Raw genomic sequence first — 14689 nt, 5'->3', positions numbered from 1 at the left:
TTCTTTGCTTAGCTTCTGGACACCTCAGTTGGAAAGGCAGAACAGGAATGTATATGGAGGAAGTGTGTTTAAATCCAACAGTGAGATATGGTACAGAAAAGGAAAAGCAAGGGTTCAAATAGATTGCACCAAAGCAGATGACCTGATTTTTTACCTTTTAAAAATACTTTTTGTATATTATTTTCATAAAGAAAGTTCTCCTTAGTCGGAATAACTAAAGTAATTTGTGAACAGCTGAGAGCTTTACACAGAATTAATTATTTCTTTTTAGGTATCAGAAGTAAACCTAAGAACATTCTTTTATGTTCTGAATTTTTGCTGTCTTAGTTTACAAGTGACAGGTTTTACTGCTTAATTTCATTTTCGTTTCTGAGTCATACTTGATTTACATGAAAAATGGTATTTAATTAAAATGTACAAAACAGAATTACAAAATTACATTTAATTGAATAGATGTACCTTAAACGTGATGAGTATTGTAAAGACGGAATAAGGATGTGTTCGGTCATGTGCTTTGACAGAGACCAGCATTGCCACCAAATGAAGTAGACTTGCCCTTCTTGCTGCTTCCTCTCCTTGCACAAGTGTTTGTGCAGCAACAGAGTGAGCTGGACCAGGATCAAACCTAATCTGGCCAAAAAAAAGGAAGTTAGTTTTAACCTAAACAAGATCAGTGATTCAGTTCATTATGCTGGCAGAGGGGAGGTGGTAATGTAGTGGTTAGGGATGAGTGTTTGGGGCCTGTTGAGGGCAGAGATTGTTTCTTTTGGCCACAGCACTGTCTTAAAATGAACTTGACAATGTAGTTTCCATGGCATCTGTACAGAGTCTGGCTTGTGTCCAGCCTACTGAGAGCATAAGCTCAATGTGAGCATGACTGACTGCACCTGACCGGAGAGACAGGCCCTATGTTTATTAAAAACTCATTTTGCATTTAAAAACTGACTTGCTAACCAGCGGAAATACAAAATATTTTCAATTATTTAACTAATTGTTTCAAAAGGATTTAGGTCTGCTGAAAACCCCATTAAACAGTCAAGTGTCTAATATCTAAGAGAGTTAGATGCCTGATCTACTCTTTTAAAAATTCCACCACTCCTCTAAAACTGACAATTATTTCCAAAATCTAGCCCTTGATCTTAATGGTTTTATGGTGAGTAGGGCTTCTCCTTGTCCAACATTTTTTAATTCACTAGCTGGAAAAAGAAAAGAAACTTTCCTTCTTCCCACTTTCTAATTGGTGCTGTATCTTATAGTAACATTAGTTTCGCTCTTCCATGAATTCCTTGAACTTGCTCGCTGATCTTAACTCAAATCTAATAAAAAAAGTCTTTCTAAATAACTAAATGCAGAAAACATAAATAATTTGTTTATTATTGCAAAACATTTGTTACACTGTGAAAACTGAACTAGTTTGGACACTTACATTATGCAATATGGGGCATCATGCTGTAATTGGAAGGCTTGGAGTGGTCTTACAGGTACTTTTTGTGAAGTTGTAACATGCCCCCCACATCCCTACATGCACTGTACTCCAGGGGAGATTCCTTGATGCATTTTTTTGTGTTCATGTAATATTAATGAAGGATAATCTGGGCCTTGAAGACTGAGAATTTGAAATCTATTTTCAAACAGGTATGCTCCTAAAATAAGCATTGATATTTTAACATAAATCCTACGTCCAAAGATGAACATATAGTAAGAGGGTTTTTTATGCATTTGGTTTTTCATAACTACTGCTTTTCTGTACGAATAGGAAATTGAAAAAATTTTTTGATACAACATATGATTAAGTATTCATGAATGCTTAAGTTACAGCATAGATTTATAGGCATTTCATGTCAAAACTATGCTACTTATGTGGAGATAATTTGAATCCCACTGCTAGAGCTAAGACAGTTAAGTCTTCAGCAGTTAGACATAAATTTAGATAAATTTAGATAGATGATTTATATCACAGTTTATCCTGCTGATCTGATTTTATCCATTCAACCTGCACCCCACTGAGTTGTAAACCACTGTTCTAGCAGGTTTACAAACCACTCGAAATCTGCAAGACATCAGAAAGGGATTCATTTGGGGGCTGAAATCTAAACAAAATGCTCAGTAAATATTGTAAAGCAACACAGGTTACACATCTGAAGAAGATGATCACAGAAGAAGGGAGGAGCCACAGACTCCGATGGTCATCTGCCTGTGCTCAGAGGCACTTTACACATTTACAATCGCAGGCCCAAGGACTGGATTAGTGTTTTGGCCAGCTGAGTGTTTTCCTTGGGCACATGATTGTTCAAACACACACAGGAACAGGGTTGTATGTACACAGAATCAAGTCAGGCAGTTACTATCATGTTAGAGAAAACTCCAGCAGTGTTCTTGTAGGTTTGTGCTTGAGCCCAAAGTTCCCCTCTGTTGTAGCAGATTCTGGCTACATAGCAGTAGTGAGGATTGTTGTAAGTCATGGCAGTTCCTGAAGTTACAGCAATTTATTCCCACGGTGGATCAGCCTGTCCCATAGAGGGTCATGAGATTTTTTCATATGAGATTTTTTTCATATTGAGATTTTTTCATATTTTTTCATTGTCCTCTTCCTCTGCCCACTGGTATTTTAAATGAAAGTGATGAGCTCTCAATTTTTCCTATGGAGCATAAAAGTGGGTGTACACCCTTCTGAAGGAATTCTAGGTTTTGAACCATACAGATGGAAGCACTGTGCAGCTTGGTGTTGGGCATCCAAGCTATGGGGAATAGCCTTGTTGGACACATCAGGGTACTAGTCACTTACTGAAATTATTTGTTCTGCTTTTGTATAGTGTAAAGCTAGAAATGGAAGTGCAGCCAAGGAGCTGTGGAATTCAGCAAACTGTTGTCAGATTTGGTTAGGGCCAATGTAGAGGGCCCTATGTTCTTCAAAATATGTTCTTCAAAATAGGCATCTGACAGTACCTCAAAAGGGAATTCACTTTCTAGGTGGGATTTTCAGCTGTCAGCCCTGCTCCAGGTGAGGCCCTTGGTCAAATAAGCCATGTTCTTTAAGGTGAGGTAGCCTGGGGTTGAGACATGGATGAGGTACCTCAGCCTGAGGAATATGCTCTTTGTTCTGTCAGGAGGAACCCTATGTATATATTTTTGTTCTGCTTGCTACTGAGAGAAGAGAATTCATTTTTCCTCCATACAGGGCAGCATCTGGCTAGCTTTAATGTGTACTTGCCTCCAAAGTGCAAATTGATTTGTTATCTAAATTGCTTTTTTTTTTTTTTTAAACATACATCGCCTTCTGAAGAATTGGCTTTTTTACCAGGAACTCCATGGTAAATCTCTTTTCACTTTTTCCTATTGAAGTTTTTTGCTTTTCATAAATAATTTATTCAAGAGACCAGAGGGATGGCTAATGAGAGATTAACTCAATGCCCAAGGGCTAGGGCATTTCCCTGGGATGTGGTAGAGTCAGCCTGCAAGATCTCACTTCAATTAATATTGCTTCCCACATCACAGGAGAGTGTACTCACTGCTGGGAAACACATTTGTGTGTAAATCTTCAGCTCTCTTTTGTGTATGCTGGCCAGGCACTGGCCTGTATATTAGAAAAAAAAATACCAAGTTTAAGAATTCTGCAGAGACTCCAAGTCATAAAGTAGACACACAGTTAAGGAGAGCTGTTAGGATTTTGGGTGGCATTAAGTATCCAAATGGGAAATTGGATTCAATGTATTCTTCTTAATCTGCACCTGAGCAGGGATTTCAGTGGTTCTGCAGTTGTATTTGGACCCTTGCAGGGGGTTTTGACGGAGCTATGGTGGATCTTGTAGTAATTTAAGAAGTTACTGCATGCAATTTTTCCCCATGCTAGTGGTTCTTACCCCTTGAGAATCAGCAGAGAATAGGTTTGCTCCAGCTCTTACTCTGCTGTTCCAGTTCAAACCCACCTCCATCAGCCCTCTAAGCCAAACCACTGAGCTTTACACAGAACGAAGTGAATTGCCTTTGTGTATTCTTTTTGGTGACCTCTGTGCTAGGGACAGTACCCTTCAAAGGGGAGGCAGAGCATGAACTGGGGGGAAGCATCTCTCTGGGGGAATAATACCTTGAGCTGCTACAGAAACTTTTGTGCAGAGCTCACATATCAAAGCCTTTGTGGATCTCACCCAGACTCCTATACCTTTGTTTTTGAGGGTGGTTCTGGCAAGGGAGCTCTTGCCACTGTTTCCTTGCGTTGTATAAACATATATGTGCATTCTGCCCAGCAACTTTTAGAAATTTGCCACCAGACTAGAATCAATTGTCAGTGATTCTCCCAGTGTGTTTGTATGTGAGTGAGTTTGTGTTTTGAACCTGTGGAATGGTGGCTGGGCATGTGTTTCAGTGATGTGGGATAACCCTCAAAAACTCCGTGCATATCGACTGAACCATGCAGTCAGTAGTGGTAAATTGGAACTATTTGCTCTTTTCTGAGCTTCACATTCCTTCCACACTTCAGAGTAGACCAATGCCTGAGCATCACATTACCTCTGTTGATTTAAGGTTTAGAATAATTCATTTTGAAGTTACACATGAAAAATGCTCCCTTCAAGTTCATACTAATGCATGATGTTTTCATTCACTGTTAAGGGAATTAAATTATTATATCTTTGAGTTTTCTCAGTCATTCTAAAGTAATATTCAAGGCTGCTGTAGATTTTAACTTATCATGACCTTCGTAATGGGTGCAAAATGTACTTCATGATCAGGGTTCAAACCATCAGTGAAGAAGGAATTTCCTATTTCAAACCAGAAATTTGCTACTGCTTTCTTTTATGACCATGAGCACTGTTTCTGTGCCTTACAATTCAGCTGTCTTGGAGATGTCATGAAGATGAAAATATGTGTAGAAACAAGTGAGGCCGATATCATTGATGTCATGAAAACTTTGAAGATGAATAAAGCAAAGCAGGGCAGTGTTACAATAATATTAACATCTTATTTTGCATTCAGATTTTTTTATATAAGTTAATAGCAACATGAATGTGCCCAGCTGCCTGAAATATTCTCTGGAACTTCCGTCTGCTTTTTTATAAACATAAAACATTCTTTTCTATTTTGACAGTTAAAAATTATGCTGTTTAGGGAGTAAACAGATTTTTGAGTTACCTGTTCAAACAAGTAAGTCTTCTGTTGAATCTTCAAAAGGTTCCAGTAGTAGGAAATATGTTACCAAGTAATACATTTATTTGCAGTTCATTTTTTTCAAAGCAGTAGTGCACTGAAAGGAGATGCCATTTTTTGCTGCAAAGTTTGTCTCATTTCCTTCAGCTTGTCAAGTCTGATATGTCAGTATATAGTATTAATCTTAAATGGAAACATACTGCTGCTAGCTCAGGGACTCCCTGAGCTGCAAATTGCAGGAATCTGAGAGTGTTTTAACAATATATTCTTCCTTGGGCATCTTGTCAGAGGTAGGATCCTGGATAAGACTAATTTTTGATCTGACTGATCTGATTGCTGCTGTGTTAACTGGGAATTACAGTTGAAGTGCAGTATAATTCTTTTATATGGGTGAAAGGAAAGAAACATGAAGTTTTTGAAAAGACAGCATTAGGGAGTTAAATACAGAGGGAACATAATTTCCTTTGAGAGAAATGGTGTTCTCTGCAATTAGAGCACAGATTTAAGAAAAGGAATTAAGGAATCTAGGCGTATCTGCTTCTGGCTCTGCCATATGCTTTGAATCCAACTCTGGAAAATTGCACAAGTTATTTTTGTATGAGACATCTATGAATTACTAAAGGGGGAAATGAGAAACATTAGTTAATGAGAGTAGTAGTTGAAAAGAACACTGGTACTTGTTTTTGTTTCAGTGAATATTATGTCGTGTTAGTCTTAATTTCTTTATCCAGCGTGCTTTGACAAGTGAATGTAAGCTTCTTTGAAGTAAGTGCATGAAAAGTAGTTGGCAGTGACAAAACTTCATATTTTTAGGTCAATCATATTATAATTTAACACACATCACAGCAAATGCCACTGTGGAAAAGAATAAGGCTTGGAAAGAATAAGGCTTTATTGAGCATCTTTTGTAGCATCCTTGCAGAGGGGTGAAATGTGTCTGCACTTGCATAAACGAACAGTAAGATCTCATTTAGTGCCATCAGTAGCCAGACTACTTGGGTTACTGCACAAGTATGAAATTAAGACCAGGTGTCAGGGGGAGGTACGTCAGCTGTAGTTAGTTTAAATCAGTACTTCTCGAGTTCTGATGTGTAGCTCACTAGTGAACCATTGGAATACTTGTAGATCATCCATGTGAGCCAACTAAGGAAAGCAGATCAATTATCAGCAGATTTTAACGTGCTACCAAGGTCTGCAGCTTCGCTGTAAGATGTTTCCAGGTCTGCAGATGAAGAGGTTGAAAACCATCAGCTCTGACAATACCTCTCCAGTAGCCTCAACTGCAAGGGCTTGTCTACACAGGACTTTCCTGATTAACTCCGTGTCTCATTCTACAACAAAGAGTCTGGTTCTGTTTACGTTAAACCATTTTCAAAGTACGATTGCACTTTGAATTCGTACCCTACCTTAATCCATGTTAACTTTCCAGTGCGTGCCCTAAGGGAGCAGTAAACTAAACTGGATGACTGTGTCCACACTGGGGTTTAATGGAGTTTAAGTAGCAGAATTGAAGTTCATCAAGGTACTTATTTCAGATTCATTTTCTTGATGTCCTGGTATAGACAAGCCCTAAGAATAAAAGTGGTTTAGTTCTAAGCAAATGAACCATGTTATAAAATCCATCACTGAGGTTTTATTATACTTTTGTGTGCGAAATACAGCTACTGTAGGGTATAAAGTGGGCTCTTTTGTCCTGTTTGGTGCCATATTTTTTGCAGTAATTGCAGTTAGATCTAAGAAATAAAACAGTGTTCAGGTTCTTCAACAACTAAGCGCTTTATTTGTTTTTCAGTTTGGATCAAAATGTGTGTGTTTGCTTAAACAGCAGAAACTTCTTTTTCCTTACAAAAAATCTGTCATCTAAATCACAGTCTCAGCTATGATATTATGTGTATTTGATGTGTTTTAAAGCAGATGAACACTGTAACATTTTAAGTGTTTATAGCAAATCTGAAGATTATGGAAATTAGACATTTTCTGTAAATGGTGGTATTCTTTAAAATGCCTGAGTTTCTTGGGATGAAACTATCCTGTTGTATTCCTGAAGATATAAGTGTGTTCTAAATAAAACTTTTACCTCAACTACTGCCATATTTAAAATACATTTGTATTTTCATGTGTAACTCATAAAGGTCAGCTCCTGTGCTTTGAAAACTCTGCACAAGTTTATACTGCATAAATAAGCATGTTTTTACACAGCAGGCATGTAATGTTATCTTCCCCTCTGACTTGCACTCAGATTAATTATTCTTCATAATTTTTAACTAAAGCAAGTTAAAGGACTTTGCTTTTTGGTCCTGTCCTTCAGACATTGATCAAAATCTTCTTAATAGAGTAACACTAAAGTTTGCCGAAGTTTAAACAAAGTGAAGCTCAGTTTTTCTTAGTGGTTGGCTCATGTCACACTAAAGCCCTGATCACTGATCAAAACAGCATTAATTATTTGTTTCACATTGCGGTTGCTGTGTCAAAATCCTTTAAATACCTCTTGGAGCAGAGAGGGAATCTTACGGCCTGTGACAGAGCAGCTGGTCTGGACATGGGCTGATGCCCCAGTTGACAGGTTGTTGGATTAGAAAGAATATCAAAGGCAGTGAGTAAGATTAGGGATAAGTGAACATCTGACAGCAGTTTGCAGCAGGGGAGAACAGATGATAAACAATGGGAGCGGGGTGCGTGGGGGGGGCGAGAGGTGAGAAGGCCATGGGAAAAGTGTGGCGGCAATCACTAAAGCTCCAGGTTGCTGAGCCTCATGAATAGAACAGGAAATGGGATTTGCTGGGACAGATGTGCTGAGCAGTGATGAATACATTATAGGGAAATGAGGCTAAACTCCTGAAGGTGAGAGATGTTCTTTCTCTGCAAGTAGAAAATATGGGAAAATAAAAGTTTACCCCCCCTGGAGAATAAGCATTAATAATTGAAAAATAATATAGAGAAAAGATAGTGATTTTAATAAATTATTATTCCACAGTAGCATTCATGATGAACTCTAGGTCATGTGCAGTCTTACAGTGCTATTGCATAGGTAGGATTGAAACTACTTATTTTAGTCATAAGATTGCACAAATGCTGGAATAGTTTGAATGATGGAACAGCCTGGGATAGAGGCTCTGACTGGGTAATGCTTAGACACATATTCTGTATCTGGCATGTATTATATAGCACTCACATAACATATGTTTGATCCTGCCACCCTTAAGAGACTTGTACTGAGTGATCTTGTGAGGTCCTTCCAGCCTTAACATTTTTTCAATTCTGTAAAGTGATTGAATGCTTGCAGAAAATCATGCATAACTCTTCCTGTTCCTTAGGGTATTGTTTCTGTACTTCGTTGACTTCCTTAGTTTATATTCTTGAGGGATCCTTTTCCAGTATTTATGATACATTTACCTCAGAAAGGCAACAGAAACATTTTGTATGTTTACTGATAGGACTGCATGTCAGTTCTCTGACTTAGAATTTCTTATATGGTTCTTTTTTTTAAAATTTTTTAAAAGAAAAACTCCTTAAAAACTTCTTGCACTAACATTTTAATAGTGTACTACTTTAGCTGAAGGGGGGAGGTGCAGACAGGATGATTGTTGGTGTTGTTCTGAGAAGGGATCAATAAGATTTGTTCACAAAACATATAGAAATTTATTCCACAATGTATTCTCCCAGTTTGAGTTACAAACACGAGCTTGCTAAAAGAATGTAGAAACACAAACTGTGAGAGTCACCAACTGGAAAACATAAAGCTCAACAGTGTAAGGACAAGAGGTGACCATCTGTCCTCCCTGACCTCAAATCCCTCATATGTGCTGCCTCTGTCCTCCAGAGAAGGGGACGTGTAGCTGGCCTCCTTTAGTCCCTGTGTGCTCCTAGCCATGTGTACTGTAACTGTAGCTCTGGTTTTTAAAAGTAGAAGGGATTGTAACCAGAATTTGGGATTAATATGTCCTATAGCCCCTGCTTCATGGAATTAGCTGTTCATGTTCCAGAAATCCTCTGTGCGGTATTTTGACCACAGCAACATCACTTGAATACGGCAGCTGTAGAGCTCAGGAGTTTCTGGAAGTTCCCCGGAATTATTGATCTACAAATTTTGTCCTTCAACTGGCTGTAATCAAAGAAACAAAATGGTGGTGAGCACAGCAAACCTAGATTAAAAAATATGCTTTACTGATTCTGATCACCGTAAGTACTGCCCTAGTAGTTCTGTTTTCCATAAAACTTTGATTTCTGCATTGGCATTAGACTATAACCAAAGAATTTACCATTTGTTACAGCAGTTCCCATTTTAAAAAAGTGGTTGAAAATTATTTGCAGTTGGCTTGAATAGTTCTTTATATCTCAATATTGAAACTGCTGCAGGGTCACTGTCATCATAAAATTTCAGAAATACTGCAGTAACATATGGAACTGTATATAAATCACTAATCAGTTAATCACCAATGAATTCAGTTTATTGAATGCCAGTTGTACATGACTTTCAAGTAACAGGTACATTTCTGTGTAGTAGTGCTCTCTTTAGAGTGGGTGACAAGTTAGAAGATGTTCACAAGTTCCCACAAATTACTTGAATCTTTCTGTGTATTATTTTTTTCCTGATGGGAAGATGAGATGACCACCTCTATGGGAATCAGATTTCAGTTGAGTCTATCAAAATTGAGAGGTAAAAGTGAAATTAAGAAAATAACAGAACCTGGAGCTAGTTGCATCTGTCACTTTGAACTGATTTTGGGGGGGGATGGGGAGAAAGGAGAGGATGAAAAGCCCTGAGGATCTTTGTGAGGAGGGTCTGTGAGAAAGTCTTAGGAGAAAAATCTAAAGATTGTTCCTAAGCTTTGGCTTCTGTTAGCCCCCTGCTGCTGTTCTTCATCAAGTTGTTTTAATGGCTTTCAAAGCAAGTGAGTGGAAAATGGTTTCTCTGGAACTTTAAGGAGCATGAACTGAAAACTGTCATTGCTTTATAAGTGAAACACATCAAAGATTGATGGAAGAATTGCTTGTTAAACACATTGTAGATTTAATTAAAAAAAATAGGACATATCATAAAAGAGACATCATATCATCATAACTACCTAAAGGTGAAAGTTTAATGGCTTGTCATCTGCTCAGGAACCTATGTTAAGTATCTCTTTCATAGCTTTTTTGACCCTCTTTATGTCTGCAAGATTTTTTTTTTTTCTGAGAATGTTTTTTTTCCCCAAAGTACAGAGGGAAAAGTACCCAAACATAAAAATGTACCTGGTGGTTACTGTGCTTTTTAATTTTCTGTCTGTGTTTAGGGATGCCTTCTTCTGGTAGTTTTAATTATCTAGTGCTTCAAATTCTTATCTATTTCTGAAATAGTTGGTTTTCTTTGTGTTGCAGTGCATAATATTTGTTCTGTGTGTTCAGTGTGTGCAAAGTGCATTTGTGTGTCATCTAGTAATTGTGTGTTTCTTCTGGAACCTGGTCCTCTCACTTTCCTGTCCTCTTCCCACCGTCTTTTCCCTCCACAATCCTCTCAGACAGTAAATAGCATGTTCTTGAGAGCTATGTAGTAATTATTAAAAAAAAAAAAAAAGTGTGCCTTGAAAACAGTGTTTCCACTGGAACTCTGAGCTTCACTTTGTTCAGCTAAATGCTTGTTCTGATGTCATGCTGCATGTGATCAAGGTGCACATTTTGGAAGCAAATGCAAACAATTGTTTTAAAAGGCTAGAAGAATTCCTCAGCAAGCTGATAAAGCACACTGTGCACAATGCACTGTCCATCTTCAGATTTCAAAGATATTCAATGTTGTGGTTCTAGTTTTAATTCGCAAGTTTTTTTCTGGAGTTAAACAGCTGCATTTATGCATGATTCTGACTCTAGATCTGATTCTTAATGTAAAAAATTGTTTTTCCCAAGAGCATAATATGTGATGACTGCAATTACTGGATTTTGTGCACGTGGTAGGCTTAAAAATTGTATTTATCATCAAAAATCATGGCATTATTTGGGTGATTCCGTCAGATTTTCATGATGTATGAGACCATTTAAATAGGGAGTAAGAATATTGACTATGCAATCAACTACATAGGAATTGATAATTTGGTGTTATTGTTTTAAGGATTCTTTTCAATTATATTTGTCATTTTAGGTGATGTTTTAATTGGCTGTAATGGTTGTTTGTGAATTCAGAATGGAGGTAGCATTTTGATTTGCTGCATAAGGAGATTCAAGACTATAAATGGGCCTGGCCAGACATTAAGATCCTTAGCATGTATTTTTATAACCTCCTCAAACTTCAGCCTTGCTGAATAAATTGACAGTTTTGCTCCTTTTGTTGATGAGGCCAGGTCTTCCCTTGCATTGTTTCTACTTAGTCCTAGTTTAGGCAAATTCTAAAGTAAGCTAACTTTTTCCTCTTTTTTTTTTTTTTTTTTTTTAACTAAATAAGGAAGGTGATTTGAGTAGCAGCAGTGCAATGCTTTTTGACCAGAAATTGTATGTTCTGACAAACTGAGCTGGAAGTCAAGATGTGGAAAAAATAGGGGAAAACAGTGAATTTGTATATTGACTGTAACATAGTAAATAATTAAAGAAAGTATTTAGGATATGAGCCTACACAGCTCTTCTATATATTCTTACCCAGAACTGCTGAAATAAACTATTACTGTTGACTTTGTTCAGTTTCATTTTGGCTTTAAGACCTGCCTTTGTTATCATTTGGCTACTTAAACTTGTTGAGCTTTTGAACCAGCAGGCTTAGAAGAAAAATTTGCCATCAAATCTTTCGGGAAATCTGTCTTAGAATTTCATGTGTATGTCTGCACTTAGCACTTTGCTTTCAGCATTGTAGTGTTTCTGACACCTGAAAATATTGGACTTAGGCAATTTCTGGCTTACTTTGTCTGCAAGGCTTGTGTTGCTCTTCAGAGTGACATTTCCGTAGCACTGCAGTTTGCACAGTGTAAAATTTCATCTGTAACTCATCTGACTTGCACTGCTCATATAACTTAAAAAATAATGTGAGATAGTTTCATGTAGTGATAAGACTACAAGGGAGAATGGCCTTAAACTGGAAGAAGATAGATTTAGATTAGATATTAGGAGGAAACTCTTTACTGTGAGGCTGGCAAGGCAGTGGCACAGGGTGCCCAGAGAAGTTGTGGGTGGATGCCCCATCCCTGGAAGTGTTCAAGGCTAGGTTGGATGGTGCTTTGAGCAACCTGGTCTAGTGTAAGGTGTCCCATGGCAGAGGGTTTGGAACTCAATGATCTTGAAGGTCCCTTCCAGCCCAAATCATTCGGTGATTACTGGCCTTCTGTTCAGTGGAACCAGGCACTAATCATTAGTACAGAAATTACTACTGTAATACTTTATGCGATAGTTCCGCCAAATTTGAAACCTCAATGTCTCCCTGATTGTTTCCGTAAACCATCCTTTTTTCTTGTCAAGGAGAGATGGTTGACCTGTCAGTCTGAAGAACCCTGTTTCTTTTTGTCTCATTACTTTCTCTTTGATCTGTCTAGGAGTTAAAACGTCTTGGCAGAACTCTCACAAGGCTCATGGGAACGTACAAGCCTCCCTAGAGCATTATGGTACACTCCATAGAGAAAGATTAATTTGTAAAAGTAATAATATAAATGTCAAGATTTAAGTGTAAGAATTATGTTGGGGGGTGGGAGAGTAGAGATTTAATCACACCCAGGGGCTGAAAAAAGTTAGTCAGGGAAACTATTTCACTAAACGGAAAAACTGTTGAAATATTTGCTTTTGAAGTGTTTCTCAAAAAAACTAGATTAATGCCAGTTGGCATTGTGTCTTCCCTCCCCTCTGTCTGTACATTCCCCTAGGATAGAGCAGTGTCATGCCTTCCAGTCCTACATTAAGTGAGATGACAAACCACACCTAACAGTTGTGCCTTGGGGAGATGATGAAAGGGAAAAGAAACAACTTTCGGCTGTGCTATGTTTTGTATACTTTTTTGTCAGAAAAGTGTGTCTTGCTCTTGCAAGGGAAGGTGTGTAATTGTCTGTAACACTTGTGCATGTTAAATTTTCATTCTCAGACCAGCCCTGCTGACCCTGTGGAGTGAACTTGTGACCTTCATTCTTTGTCTAAGATTTTGGTCTCTTCTGTACATGCTGGGTTCATGCCATTGCATGCTCGGGATAAAGTCTTAAACTGCCTTGGTATTCTGTTGAAGGAGCCAACAGCAATGGCCAATAAATAGTTTAAACATGCTCACAGTATTCATCACTGCTGAGGAGATATGCTCAAAATCCTGGGACCTTGTCTATGAACATCCTTGCAGGAAGCAGTAACCTGGAGTTCCTGTGAGCCATGGTGTGTAGGAGGTGTCCTTCCCTGCTCTTCCTTCACCATGGAGACACAGCAGTGCTGCACCTGCCTTTGTTCCCAAGTTGGATGAAACTTGGGGTCTCCCAAGTGCTGCGTAACTTGGGAGACTAACCTTGGTCAGTCTTGTTAATGCTGTTCTTTGTTGGCATGTACCAGCCTGGTGTGCTGGTTATTGAGCCAGTTATTCAGCTCTGTTGTTCCTGCATTGGTTTTAATTCTGCATCAGAAATATTTTGTCCTTTATAAGTTATATATAAATGAACAGATTTATTAACTATTTTAAAATCATACTTACGTGACCCACACTACTGCTTTTAGAGTACATTTGGAAAACCAAGTAACTTTGGAGTTATGCATGATGGATTACTTTCTGTGTTTTGTTTTTTTTTTTTAATTAATCCAATTTTAATGATACAACAGTCAATGCACAGGCTTTTTCTTATCAATATTCTGCTTTAGGTGATGTGGTCGGTAGTTTTTGTTTCTGAAATCAGAACAATGTTCATCAACTGGATAGTTTTTGAATGCAGATTTATTATCTCTCTAAAAATGGAGTGGTCCAGTATTGTGGTAGAAGAGGGATAATTTTTTTTCCCTGCTGGCTCTTTGTCAGCCAGAGAAGATTTTAATCAGATCCTATATAAGTTGCAGTGGATTGTTAGAATGACTAAAGAGCTAATGAGAAATATTAGACAATTGATGGTGGTGATTAGCTTTTGGCTGAAATACCAGTGGCAACTTAAACTGTGGTTTTATGGTGTTGTCAGAGTTGTTTTCCTGAATGGCATAGCAAAATTAGCGATGAAAGGACAGTTTCTTTCCTTCCTCTTTGGGATGAGGGTCATGACCTAGGGTAGCAAAGAAGAAGAAATTATGCTCGTAGGCGTAGTGGTTGCCTTGGGACTGATGATTTTAAGATTCATTTACTTCTTCTACTTATTATAGCTGTGTTTGCTTCTCTCCCTGCTGTGCCTGCAGACATGAGGTGAGAGCCCTAAATCCCAGCAAAGTCAGTGGGGTGAAAGTCTCTCCGAGTCAGAGATCCTACATGAGGCAGCAGTCCCAGATGCCTGGGAGTGCTGTACTAGTCAGAGGAATCACAAGTTGTGGGAATGTGATGTGGACCAAAGGAGTGTTTGCCCAGTGTGTAGCATTTGGAGAGTCCTCTTCCTAAGGGGTTGAAAGGTTATTTTGACTAATGAGTGAACAGGATCTGTACAGGAAGGAG

General features: G+C 38.2%; 1 protein-coding gene across 1 annotated transcript in view; it reads left to right on the top strand.

The window, feature by feature from the left end:
• NUDT14 (nudix hydrolase 14) overlaps positions 1-14689 on the top strand; it is a 61094-nt gene that overhangs the window by 1264 nt on the left and 45141 nt on the right. The gene's annotated exons all lie outside the window — the stretch shown is intronic.

Source organism: Pseudopipra pipra, chromosome 6 (genome assembly GCF_036250125.1).
Source record: "Pseudopipra pipra isolate bDixPip1 chromosome 6, bDixPip1.hap1, whole genome shotgun sequence".
In the NCBI taxonomy this organism is placed as follows: Eukaryota; Metazoa; Chordata; class Aves; order Passeriformes; family Pipridae; genus Pseudopipra; species Pseudopipra pipra.
This window is presented reverse-complemented; position numbering and strand designations above follow the sequence as displayed.